Below are 13,563 nucleotides of genomic sequence, written 5' to 3' on the forward strand. Positions count from 1 at the left end.
TCGAGTACAGAGCAAAGAAAAGACAGGCTGAATTAATCAACCACCGAATCATTGCACCACAACAGGAGAGATAGTTGATCACCGGCCTAAAATTCAGGCAATTAATGTTTTCAACGTTTCAGTAGCACGCAACATAAATTGGCTGTATAATTTTTTTTTTTTTTTTGGTTTGTTTTACTCTGTTGTGCTTTATTGTTTAATTGTGTAATTTTACCTATATTATGTTTTGTAAACTAAACCTGAAACTAACTAGCTTACGAACAAGTTCCCTACATCTATTAGAAATATATATATATATATATATATATATATATATATATATATATATATATATATATATATATATATATTTCTAATGTGCAATTTCACTGACTTTTTTTTCCTATCAATAACCAATCAGATCAGTTTCTTCCCTTACTGACTTACATGCATTCAGTTAGTAATGCTTTGACCCAGGAAGTGAGTGTGCAAACATAACCAAAGAATAAGATTTATAAACTGAGAGCTTCCTTTAACTTTAAGTAGTACCAGATATCATGTTTTAAAATGAAAATATGTGTGCTATAACATGAGTTTTCTCAAAACTGCACATTTAAGACCTTTGATTATTTTAAGTGGTCAATTCACTAATTTAGAACCTGACTGAAAGATATACCGCAATGGCCAGGGCGTACGAGTCGAGTACCACAGGTGTATGTTAACGATTTCCTCTGTAGTAGGGGGAAATCTATCCTGTTGTATGAAATGATGATGACTGATGACTCCGAGCGGCAGCAGTTCAATAAGTTACAATGCGCGCAAGGGAAGAGAAGCAGAACACGAACACGCTCTCTCTTAGTTTTAAGACGAGGTGGCTCAGTACTTGTAGATGTTTAGCATAGCAATATTAAGCAGATTAATACGTCAACAATATCATGGAACAGTCTCAAAGTCCTCCCTATAAGGAGTTGTTTTCGCTCAAAGCTCAGGAAAACAGTTTAACTCTCTCACACAAATACAGCAGCTTTGAACTCATTGTCACCCGCACTAGAACATTTTGAGCAATAACATAACAGTAACAAAAACAAAACAATATATGACAAGCAAAGCAGTCTATGAAAGGCAAAACAGTCATCTTGCACTAGACCATCCTGCCTTGGAAACATCACGCGATCCTCCTTAACCCTGCAAGTGCCGACCTGGGTATTGGCTGCCTCTTCACCTGCCCAAGGGTAAGAATCTTTTTTTGAGAGTAAGCATAGCCTTGATGAGGCAGCATGTCCCCTTTGTCTACTGCACAAACAAAACATTTTAAAAGACAACTGGAAAAGATTAAAATTACCTTGCAAACTAAACATAAAACACACATTATATATTAGAATTTTGGTGAACAGAGCAACGCGACTGAATAATCATTCAGAGGATTTATAAGTATGTTAATATGTACTTGTTTGTATAAAGAATAGTTTAAGAATAAAATAGTGCTTGTTAGAACAGAAGTAGGATTTAAACCCATGCCTCCATGGAAAACTATGACTCAGTGCAAATCGTTTATGAACAGAGAACCTCCAAATGTGTTATCTTGCTGGCTCTGCAAGAATGGCCTGCTGTTGCTGCATACCAAGTTTTATTGCTCCAATGCACCAAAATACTTTTTCACAGTACATATTTATAAACACAATACTTTTATCTCAGATATCAATATCTAATGGCCTTTGTGAAAGGTGATTCTAAATTAAAACAATAAGTAGGTCACTGGACATAAACACATATTTCCACTAACATATTCCAAATTTTTGGAACGCTGAGAAGGACTTTCCCACTATAAGTCATTGTCTTTGAGGTTAAAATCTAATCTTTCTCACCAGATAATTTTTGAATGTGTTGTATAGTACGTGCACTACTAAAATCTACATTTTTTGTGTCTGGATACACCAAATTAACAACTAGTGGGTGTGTTGTTATAAAAACCTGCTACAGTTTCAGATTTTTCCCCACCAATAAAAATGCTATATACAAATCTCCAGATTTATTCAAAGCCATATAAAGAAGAGTATATATAAGCTAGTATATATATATATATATATATATATATATATATATATATATATATATATATATATATATATATAATATCTCAATGTCCATACAAGAAAACCTATGAACAGACAGACAATTGTAATCCAGGTGAAAAAATCCAGTGCCTGGAGGCAAAACAAACAGTAAATAATAATGACGGTAAGTAATACATATGTATTACTTAATTTGTAATCCCTCTGTTACCCCGCAAATAATAATCCTGCTATTATACACCCACACAAAACCCAAAACACATTCACAAGTCTGTTAGTGCATGAATTAGTGCTAGTGGTGCAAATACAGTTTTATTTGTGACAGAGGTGCAGTGTTGTCTGGTTTCGTGCTGGCCCCTGGTGACAGCTCCGGAACTGTGTTAACTGTCTGGTAACGTACAAGATGAAACAATTACAAACAAACAAAAACACAACACTCTCGATTTCTAGCAACAATACACTTTTACTGTCCTCCAGGCTTTTATTGACTACAAACCAAATGTGAAGGAACAGATTACAATTCTCCATCCCCTTATATGCTGTCACACATGACCCCTTGGTAAACGAATGCAGCTGCCTTTACAATCTGCGGCTGCTACATTGTTTCCCTTCCAGGTCAATATGTTCTTGCACCGGAGTATCGCCTTTTTCCAGACTGACATACTTCTCGACCCGGGGAAAGAATTGTCAAGCTAGCCTATCAAAAAAACTATGTCCTCGCTTAGTACAGGTCGAGAGGGAGATTTGCAACCAAGGTTCATTATATTTCTATCACAGTACCCCATAAAAAAATATAATGCAATACTCAAACTCAAGAGTGCTTGCATGGCATCATGCCATCACTCCCATGGGCAGAACAAATATAAATATACACTATATACTGACATTCATTCACTTATAATATTATAAGCATTTATTACTTCCAGTACAGTAAAAATCCTACCATGGAATCTTATATTGAGAAGTACAGAAACTGTTTGAATTTCTTAGCTTGCATGCATTTTCTGTGATTTTTAAGGACATTTTTAAGGAAAAATAATATAACTATACATTATACTGATAATGCTGTCGTGTTGCCTCGGGTGCTCAGGAGGAATGACTATCACAGCCCAGACAAAACTGGCGAAAAAATGGGGGTGTGTCACAAAGACGGCTGTAGTGGGTGACGTCAGACCAGAAACAGGAACCAGGAAATAAACAACAGAGAGGTGGAGTTGGGTAGAGCTGAGCAATTGGTTTCGCTCAGCATTTAATGAATGAACAGAACAGTAAATAAAAAGGTTGTAACAAACAAAAAACACAGGACACGGCACTTTCGCCAAGTTAAAGATACAAACAAAACGATCTACACAGACAAACACGGTGAGCTGATATTTTAACTATTGACTATTATTATTATTATTATTATTATTATTATTATTATTATTATTATTAACTGTCTCCAGTCGCGTTCTCCACTCACCGAACACACAACATACAACACAAAATACACACAGGGGCAGGGCACTTTGCCACATATACCCCCCTTGTGCAAAATACACATGGCCTCAATGGCCACCTCCCCCCTTAAAATCCCAAAAGTCTCGTTCAAAGTCCTTGGCCAAGAACAGGGACTTTAAGGGGTTGATGGACGGCAATGTTGCCAGCAGCCAGGCTGCTACTGGCCATGCTGTCTCCTCCCGCTGTACCACTGGCAGTGGAAATTCTGCCAATGGTGTGGCTGTCAGCAGATGTGCAGAAAAGCTGCTGGGGTTGGTGGTCTCCAGACCTCCTCCAAAATCTCCGGCAGCGAAACTGCTGGGGGGGGGGGTCTCCTGACCTCTCCCCCCTTCATAGCCGGCAGCTCCCTCTGGGGGGACTTCAGCCCCCAGAACTCCTGCAGCGAAATTGCTGCGGGAAAGGTGGTCTCCTGACCTCTCCCCTCTTTTTCATAGCTGGCAGCTCCCTCTGGTGGGGCTGTGGCCACGCTGACCCCTGCAAGCAAGCAGAGCTGAGGCTGACCCCTGGCAAAGCAGTTCCAGCGACCCCAGGTGATGCGGAGCAACAGACAGCCCCAGGCGATGCGGAGCAACAGGCAACCCCAGGCCATGCCAGGCAGGCATCCTTGGGCATGTAGTCTCCTGGCGGCGGAGGTGGGGAAACATCAGATGGGAAAATCCCCTTATTACAGGGGACTGGTGCGGCTCTCCCTCACTGGCAGGGGACTGGTGCGGCTCTCCCTCACTGGCAGGGGAAGATGATAGAGGCAGAGGCAGCACTTGCTCCTCTCCTCCAAGTGGTGACGGTGGGGAAAGTGATACCAGCAGGCACTCACCCTCTGCTGGTGGAGATGGGGTCAGCAGGCATTCTTCCTCTGCTGTTGGAAGTGGGAACAGCTCCCTCTCTGGCTTTGGATTCCCGGGGTCCCCCCGTCTGGGCGCTGGTCTCTCGTGGTCCCCCTGTCTGGGCGCTGGACTCTCGCGGTCCCCCCGCCTGGGCGCTGGAGACCCTGCTACCTGGGCTGCTGTTCTGTTTATAGCTGCCTCCATGTAGCAGGGGATCAACTCCACACCTTCCTCCAGGGAGTTTGGGGTGTGTTCCCTCTCATACTCCTCCCATTGCTCTCTGTCCATCAGCCACAGGACCTGGGTGGCTATGGGCATGGACTGGGCCTCCAGCATTGTCCTGGATCCAGTCCCTCAGCCTGACGGCGTCTTCTGACAGTTTTTTTTTTGTTGTTGTTTTTTTTTTTTTTTTTTTTTTTTAAACAAGAAACTGTGGTTCCTGCTCTGGTCTGCGTCTAGGAGACGTTGGTAGTCCCACCGCTTCCACCACGTGTCACAAAGACGGCTGTAGTGGGTGACGTCAGACCAGAAACAGGAACTAGGAAATAAACATCAGAGAGGTGGAGCTGAGCGATTGGTTTAACTCAGTTGAATGAAAAGAACAGTAAATAAAAAGGTTGTAACAAACAAAAAACACTGGACACGGCACTTTCGCCAAATTAAAGAGACAAACAAAACGGACTATACAGACAAACACGGTTAGCTGATATTTTTGTTATTATAACCTCTGTCTCCAATCCCGTTATCCACTCACTGAACACACAACATACAACACAAAATACACACAGGAGCAGGGCACTTTGCCACAGGGTGATAGCACTACTACTGTTACAATACATTATATAGACATTGACATATTAATAATAATATACCAAGCATTCAATATTTCCATTACAGTAAACATCTCCACCATGGAAGCCTACATTGTGAAGTACAGAATCTTCATGTCCTACTTAATATTACCATGTCATTTATTGGTAAGCCCCTACAAGGGGCGCCTGTGAGTAATCACTTTAACTGTTAGCTCCCTTTTTTAAAATTAATTTTCCTGATGGCTTGGTTTACTTTGTGTATTGCCGTGTGCCTAACACCTCTTGAAAGCAATATAAACTGAATACTGTACTGCTGTACTGTAAATCTTTGAAGAACGATATTGCAGTGAAATGTTATATTATACCGTGTAACAATATTTTTTTTTTTTTTTTTTTTTTCCTGGGTAGTAAGTCTTTTCCTAATTGCTTATGCCTCAAAAGTATAGAAAATGGCTATTATTCCCCACAAACTTTGCAAATTTACAGTATAATTGTAAATCTCGAAAAACTATTCACTTCTACATCTTTTGTAGTCATTTTTGTATTACTTTAGTATAAATACATGTTAATTTGGATTCATATGTTGTTTTTTTCTGACTTTATGTGAACGAAAAGACACAAATTTGCCCGTTTTCCCATTGGAAATAGTGATATTTTGAAATATCACTGTCCTGGTGACAAAAGCAAAGTTTGTAGGGAATAATAGCCATTTTCTATACTTTTGAGGCATAAGCAATTAGGAAATAACACTTACTACCCAGGAACAAAAGTTGTGTTACATAGTGTTATTATTTTACACATACACGCACTACATTCAGCTATAAAAGGTGGAAAACTTTTTTTCACCATACAATTTACAAATATTTTTTAATTTAAGAACAATAAATAGTTTTAACTTAAGTTCATTTTTAGCTTATTAGTTTAAAGTATAAAACGATATATTTTATTGCATGTTCAGTAGTTAGCATTTATAACTTGAACATCTAGTGCTAGTATGGAAGAACACAAAACCTGGTACCAAAATCACTTCACAATGCATATTCTGATTGTACCCAACCATTGCTTTAGCCTTATTGTCTTGCGCTGTGATAAAAATTGAGCTCATCATTTTAAAATTAAATAACATCTGTGTCTTGCTGGTGCTAGACTTAAAGGGTACATAAGGACCTCTTTTTATTTTGACCACTTTTTTAAACTTTTAAATTGCATTTCCTGCCTCAAGATGGTTTCACATGTACCTGCATGGACCTCTCAGAACTACATTTCCCATCATCCTCCTGCTCACTGTTAAATCCATCTGAGTTACATATGTGAGCAGTAGGATGATGGGAAATGTAGTTCTGAGAGGTCCATGCAGGTACATGTGAAGCCATCTTGAGGCAGGGAATGCAATTTAAAAGTTTTTAAAAAGTGGTCAAAATGTAAAAAAAAAAAAATTAAAACAATACACACACCTTACGTAAACAGTTGTAGCAACAAATGGGAACATGTAATACAATAAAATAAAATTAATGTACCCTTTAACTTGTTAACTTAACGTTGCAGCCAAATTTCACCAGAAAACCCAATTAAATAGGTGTTAATAAATTGCAAATGAGCATAATTGAGCATAGCTCTTAACATCTTCAAAAAGATGCAAACACCATTCTAAAACCTAATAGTGCTGTTTGTAGCGTAAGAATCCTAAACAGACAAGAAAAACCCATTTCATCTGTTCCCATCAATCCTCTTTCATTAGAATTATCTTGCATGTTGCAAAGTTCTTATAACACATCGTGAAGTATAACTAACTCCCCCTATTGTACAGTACAAATCAGAACACATCAAGACCTGGTCCAAGCATTACTTTTTCATGTTACTGATGGCTCTAAATTTGACTTACCAGCCTTGGCAGGGGTTGATTGTCACTGGCATCAGTATCCCATCTTGAAGCACACTCTAGAAATTTGAAGACAGTAGTTAAGGGATTTTCTGAAAATTCAATTCTACAAGTTCTAAGAAAGTTATTAAAATAACAGATTCATTTTTTTACTGCTTGGTTTGTTTCTGTTTACTATGTTACCAGACAGTATTGCATTGCAAATCTTATTCTGTACCCAGTGATGTAACAGGGAGCCTCATTCTGGTAAGCTGCATCATTTCATAGTTATTAGCTGCCTCCGGTCCAAGTTGGCTATGTCACTCTTAGCTGATTGGAGCTATAGACATTTTTGCTGCCTGGAGTCATGCTATCTGAGCATTTAGCTGGAACCAACCGACAGGGTAATGCTCAAAACGTTCCTCTGCTGTAAAGGACTGTTTGTATTGCATGCCGGCCTAATGTAAATATATTGCATGGTACTCTCTCCCTGCTGCTCTGGAGTTGCCATTATGACAGGAAAAAAATTCCACACTTTCACAAAGGAGAAAGGAGTGAAAGAGTAAAAGTGACCCAAGAGAACTAAGGAGGAAATCCTGGGGAGTGTGGAGCCTAAGGGAGGTGCAGGTAGCACCATGCTCTCCTAACAGCTGTTTCTGCTTCTCTACCACTGACAGCTTGTGGCTGTGCAGCAGGTGCAACCTTTTATTTAATCCTTTCTCTGTTAAAGGGTAGACAAGACAGAGGCTGGCCCTGGTTTTTACATGTGCAGAAGTTGAACTGCGTGAGGTAAGATAATGGATGTGAAAACATGGTCTTACTATGCACTACGTATTATTTTAATGTCATCATGTCTCCATAACAAACTTAAATAATAAATATATATTATGCATTACAACCAAAACAAAAATGTTGGTGAATGTTGATTCCTATCTTTGTTGTAAAATAGTTTTATTTGGTTAAATGAGCCTAAAGTGTATATGTAAATGTTTAAAAATAAGGAAAAAGTAAATCTAGAAATGTACCTAATAAATGTTAATATGAATGAGCTTGACAAAATAATTCCTAACAAGATGAGTTGATCTTCAACTTCCTAAATACACTCTGTGCTTTAAAAAAAACACTTAATTAAAGGAAACACAATTATATTTAAAAAGTGTAACATTTGGTTTGTAAAAGGAGCAAAATAAAAATTAGGTTGTAAAATAGTTTTAAAACTCAGTACTAATCACTAAATGGTATCAAGGGGTCCCAGAGTGGCTCACCTCTAAAAGCTCAACCACGTGGTGTGCAGGGTGTCATGCAGTCGAGGGAGCACAGGGTTATAGCCTAGCTGTGCCAAGTTGCCGATTTTGGTTGGGTTTTTTTTTTTTTTTTCTTCTCCAAAATGAACCTTGTTATCTTTGAGGGAATTCCGGAGAAGTTACGTTGTTGATTAACACTTTCACTGGGTGGAGCGAATACTGTTACACCAGCAATAGGGTTAACCAAAACAGTGGGTGTCCTTTTTATCATTTAAATAGGGTGTTAATTTGTCCTGCTGCAGTTTAAATCAGGACCAGTGCATATTAACACACAACCTGGTGTGTGAAAGAAAAACACGCTTGTGGTATTTTTAAACACTGAACATAGGTCTTAATCATTATAACCTTGGAACAATTATCATGGGGAGCTAGTATGTTTCAATTGTTATATTTTGGTCTGAGTCTATTTGTTATCTATTTCCATCAAATTCCTGCATAGAACCAAAACGGTCGGTCGCTACCTAGCTGGAGCAGCGAAAGGTAACTCCGACACTTCAAAACTAAAGTGACAGATCACATCTACTGTAATAATCACAGAACAATGTAAAACATTTAAGTGACAGAGGTGTATACAGGTATGCACAATTATACATTGATTGAATTACTCAAAGTACAGATCTTTTTTTATAGCTTAGGAACAAATAGAATTAGTATATTTATACCTAATATCAATATTATAACCATTTTTTGAACAAAAGACAATAGAGGTTCTTGTCTCAGTAAGTAACAAAAAGACTAACATGGAGATGGATATGAGAGACTAAGATAAAAAAGGAAATGGATATCTAGTGAACGCTGAATGCAATTTACCATTATTGTAATTACAAATCATTTAAATAAATACATATATAAATATTCATTACAACAAAAGATATTGCTTTGGTTTTAGGGCCCACATGATCACCACATCGAGGGTACCCGCTGATAAATCGGTCCGAATAGCCTTTAGCCTCAATGATTCCACGGGTAAGCTTGAATCTTTTGTCACATACAATTAATCAGTCAACTAAGAGTCACTTTTATGATTAAAGGTTCCTTATGCAGTAGGCCTCCTATGCAACCAGGCAATGTTAATACTAAATACTGGTTTCAAGATGTTGTTTTGCTCTCTGAACATTTGTTTAAACTACTGTATGTATTTAATAAGAAAGTTGGTCTAATTATGCACTAAAGGTCAGAAGAAGCAGTGTGATAGATAATTAACCACAGGGACAGGTAGCATGTTACTGAGAATGTTAGCTTGCTTTAAATACCTATTTACATAATATTGTTCTCTGTAGAAAGTACTTGCTGGATATTTGTTCTTTGGCCAATTGCGTGCTGACCCCTGGGAGCTCTGTCCACGCTTGGCAGTGGAATAGCCTGGACTTGAACCAGCAATGTCCAGGCTATAGGGCACATCCTGCACTCCATGTGGAGCACCTTTACCATATGCGCTACTCGAGAGCTCCAAGCTTGTCATTTTAAAAACAAATATGAACTTAACTGCTGTCAACGACCCTGATCTTGTATTTCTGTCAAAATGTTTTACCACTATTCAGCCAAATGTTTGGACAGCAGCTGTAGCGTTGACATGGCGGATGATTCATCCATCTGCTTTTAGAACACTGGCCTATACTTATCTCCACTGTCTCACTTAGACATGGATACAGTGCTACAGATCAGTTATGATGTTAGCACAGACAATTAGGAATTTCAGCAAAATTACAGATATTTATGTTCTGAGAGGCTTTTGCTGACGAGTTTGTCTGCAGCTATAAAGACAGATATTTAAGTTAAAGGCCACTGATAGGATTTTTCTGGATAGTTTGTCTGCAGCTATATCTAATATATATGGATTTGTCTTGTCAAAAAGAATCCAACCACAGCGCTATGCTGGAAAACAAGCATTATACAGGGTGACAAATAAATAACGGACCATGGGGGAAAAAACATTGTACGAGTATTTGAAATGTATAGCGGTAAGTTAAATTCAGACACAGTTATAAGTATTTTAATTAATCATCACATCTTAATAAAAGCAGGATTGCAGGTTTAATGTAAATAAATGTAATTAAAATACAAAAATAAAAATGTAACTTAATAATTAGGGCTGTCAAGTGATTGAAATATATTTCTTTGGGTCTGTTTATTTGTAGCTGGATTATATATTAGACACGCCATCCGTTCCCCCCAATTTAAGTCAAAGGCAACATTCATACAATTAATTAGTGTAGACTTATTTTCGTCTCACCTTATCATGAATTAATTTATGTGTTTATTTTACTTGATTATTAATCTTACTAACTTTATATATAAAGAGATAAACATGACCTTGTGCTTAACATAACCTTATGGGAAAGTTTTATTATTATTATTATTATTATTATTATTATTATTATTATTATTATTATTATTATTTATTAAAAAACAACCCAGCATAAAAAAAAAACCTGTTGTCCTATTTCTGGATTAATATTGTTGCCCCTTTATATAGATTTATATTTATTGGCACAGAATTAGACAGATAAATTCGGCGTTTGCTGTTAATTGTTTGAACCACCTGCTAAATCACAATGAAGTCAGTTTATTACTCACCTTAATGCATTTCGAATTATACTATATATTTTCTTATCAGTTTCCTTTAATATGTACTGTATAATTGTTTATACAAAAATTATTTTATGAAAAATGATAGTCGTCATTAGACAGATCATAAGAATTGCTCCCTGTTTCATTTTGTTGTGCTGGCTTGCTAGCATATTATAGAACATTTTCTTTAATCAATCTGTAGGTATCAGCATTCAGTGCTTTAATGGAATTTAAACCATGATAAAAACTGTATCTATAAATGTACACATGTAAATTATACTGTACATGACTGTACTGTTAGTTAATATATTAATAGAGCAATCTGATATAAGGCCACTAGATGGCACTGTTATGTTATGTAAGTGTACGTTACAAGCCTAAAGGCAAAAAAAGGCAGTTCCCTTTCAATTGAATGACCACCATTACCAATTGGGAAGAGCCCTCTCTGACAGCCTATCACTGAGCAGTTATAAAAAAGCTGCCCTATCAGGGCCCTGCTGTGAGGGGAAAGTCCCTCCCACCTCCTGTTGAAGAGGGACGTCCTCACAGTAACATATTGCCATTTTCTCTCTCACTCCACTGAGGCAGGTTACAGATTGCTTCATGCTTTCTTTGCCCAATTTTGGCTGATTTGTTGGGTTTTTTTCACTGTCAAATTTAATTTCCTCGGTAGAATCACACTTTTGAGCATTTTCTGAGTGCCACTGCCTGATTCTTACGTCAGTTTAGAATAGTGCCGTTACAGTTCCTAGCAGTGCAATGAACATTGGAAACTAATACGACAGTATCCCACCATGCACTATTTTATTTTAAAATAATGTGTTATACCCCATATTAACAGAGATCCACATTGTTAAGAAGTAAAACAAGTATTTTGGAAAAAAGTAAATGCGAACACACAAGTAGGGCTTGAAGTTTTTAGGTTTTATTTTTAATCAGGTGACATATTTAGCTGATTCTGTTTCATAATTAAACTAAGAAAAAGCTGTTAATTGCAAAACAGTCTTTGCTTTTACCTTCATATCTTGCCTGAGCCTAATTATGGTCCCTTTTAATTTTAAAACAAAGCTGACAAATGACGTGAATTGTTCATCCCGCTCCTACTTTTAACTCTCATTTCATTTTTGCAGTTTACATGGTTGTGCTAAAGTTAGTTTACACACTAGTTTAACAGGGATGCCCTTACAGATTTTTTTAAGCATAAAAATTAATACCTAGTGCAGGGTGTACGCTGACAGCAAGTCAATTGTCAATCTGAAGTTTTTTTGCTAAGCAGTCAGCATCTTCAAGGGATTCTCATGAAGAAGATTGCTCATCTGCATCTCAGCCATCTACTTCTGATTACGAGTACTACAGTGACTGAAGCAGTTGCAAGCAGTAGTAATGCACAAAAAAGTAAACCAAAAGCAATTTCTTATCATTCTGAGTGGGAGGTGAAACACACGTAGATGAAGGCGGTGGTGCTTAGAATCCTGTCTCATTGTCATGAGAATCAGTCTACTGTTAGTATATATAACAAAGAAAAAAGTGTATCTGTGTTTATATGTATATCTATACACAGACAGATATTTTTTAAACTACCATAGAGTTTAAAAGTTAATAAAACTGTACCAAAATGCACATCCCTGGAGTTTATTAGCCTGTGTTAAAATGTATATTTGGATTGGATGCAAAATTATGGGCATGTGCATTTCAGGAATGCAGGAAAAGAAAAGCTACCATGACCTCTGCTGTAGAGACAGTTCCCTCTGAGCTGTTGTCTTCACATTTGGCAAACAGCTGTATTCTATGATTCTATAAGCTGTTGTGCAGCACAAAAAATTGCCTCTTCACTGCCTGGTTGTTTTAACCTCATATGAATGGTACAGATTATCCACTTTTTCACACGCATTTTGTTTGTAACCCACTGGATTACAGATGTCATGTCTTACATGCCTGTGGTGTGGATTGTTTTTGTTTTACAAAAATTACAAATTTGTGAAATTGCTACCGATAGTGCTACAGTAGACGTGTCCGGTGTGTGCGTGTTTAAATGCCTTCCTAGTGGTTTTGCCGAATGCTGAGTTGTTGAAACACTAGCCCCTGTAGACTTAGAATCAGAAGGGCTTTTTCAAGGGCACTGTGTTTTGGCTTACTAGGTTTTCCAGGAGTGCATCATTCAATCACTGCATTTATATTTTGTTTTTCTGTGTTCAAACCATTGCCTTTCACTATTGTATTGTCACACCAATACACACTGCAGAAGGAAGTTAGTTTACATAGTGACCGTGGTACAAATGAGGAATAAACCATTACATTAGAGTATAAACACATTTAACTAGCAGGAGTGACATTATTTCCATTGCAGCATTGGACACAAGAGTCTCTTGTGACATTTAGGTAAGAGTCTTGTTTTGTGTGACTGGAAGACTTTAAAGTAAGGGTGAGTGTACAGTACAGTTTCCAGTGCTTACGTATACTGTCAAAAAAAACTCAAGTCAGACTAATCTAATACCTCCTGCTGGGTATGCATAACAAGAACAGTTGTGACGATGCCTTTCTGTCCTGCAGGATTCGTCACAGAAAAGCGCTTCTAATCCAAATATATGATGAAACTTGAATAGAATGTTCTTTAGCACAAGTTCTTTAGAGATGATAAGACTC

At 37.6% G+C, this 13,563-nt stretch overlaps 1 long non-coding RNA gene across 2 annotated transcripts; it reads left to right on the plus strand.

Moving 5' to 3' along the window:
* Positions 1-7,430: 7,430 nt before the first annotated feature.
* Positions 7,431-9,326, plus strand: LOC121320458. 2 transcript variants are annotated; one of them, XR_005950854.1, is made up of 3 exons: positions 7,431-7,449; positions 7,776-7,834; positions 9,239-9,326. It is a non-coding gene; the product is annotated as an uncharacterized LOC121320458 (long non-coding RNA). The 2 variants fall into 2 exon arrangements; XR_005950853.1 differs by lacking the exon at positions 7,431-7,449 and adding an exon at positions 7,459-7,672.
* Positions 9,327-13,563: the final 4,237 nt, after the last annotated feature.

This window comes from Polyodon spathula, chromosome 9, assembly GCF_017654505.1.
Source record: "Polyodon spathula isolate WHYD16114869_AA chromosome 9, ASM1765450v1, whole genome shotgun sequence".
Classification (NCBI taxonomy): Eukaryota; Metazoa; Chordata; class Actinopteri; order Acipenseriformes; family Polyodontidae; genus Polyodon; species Polyodon spathula.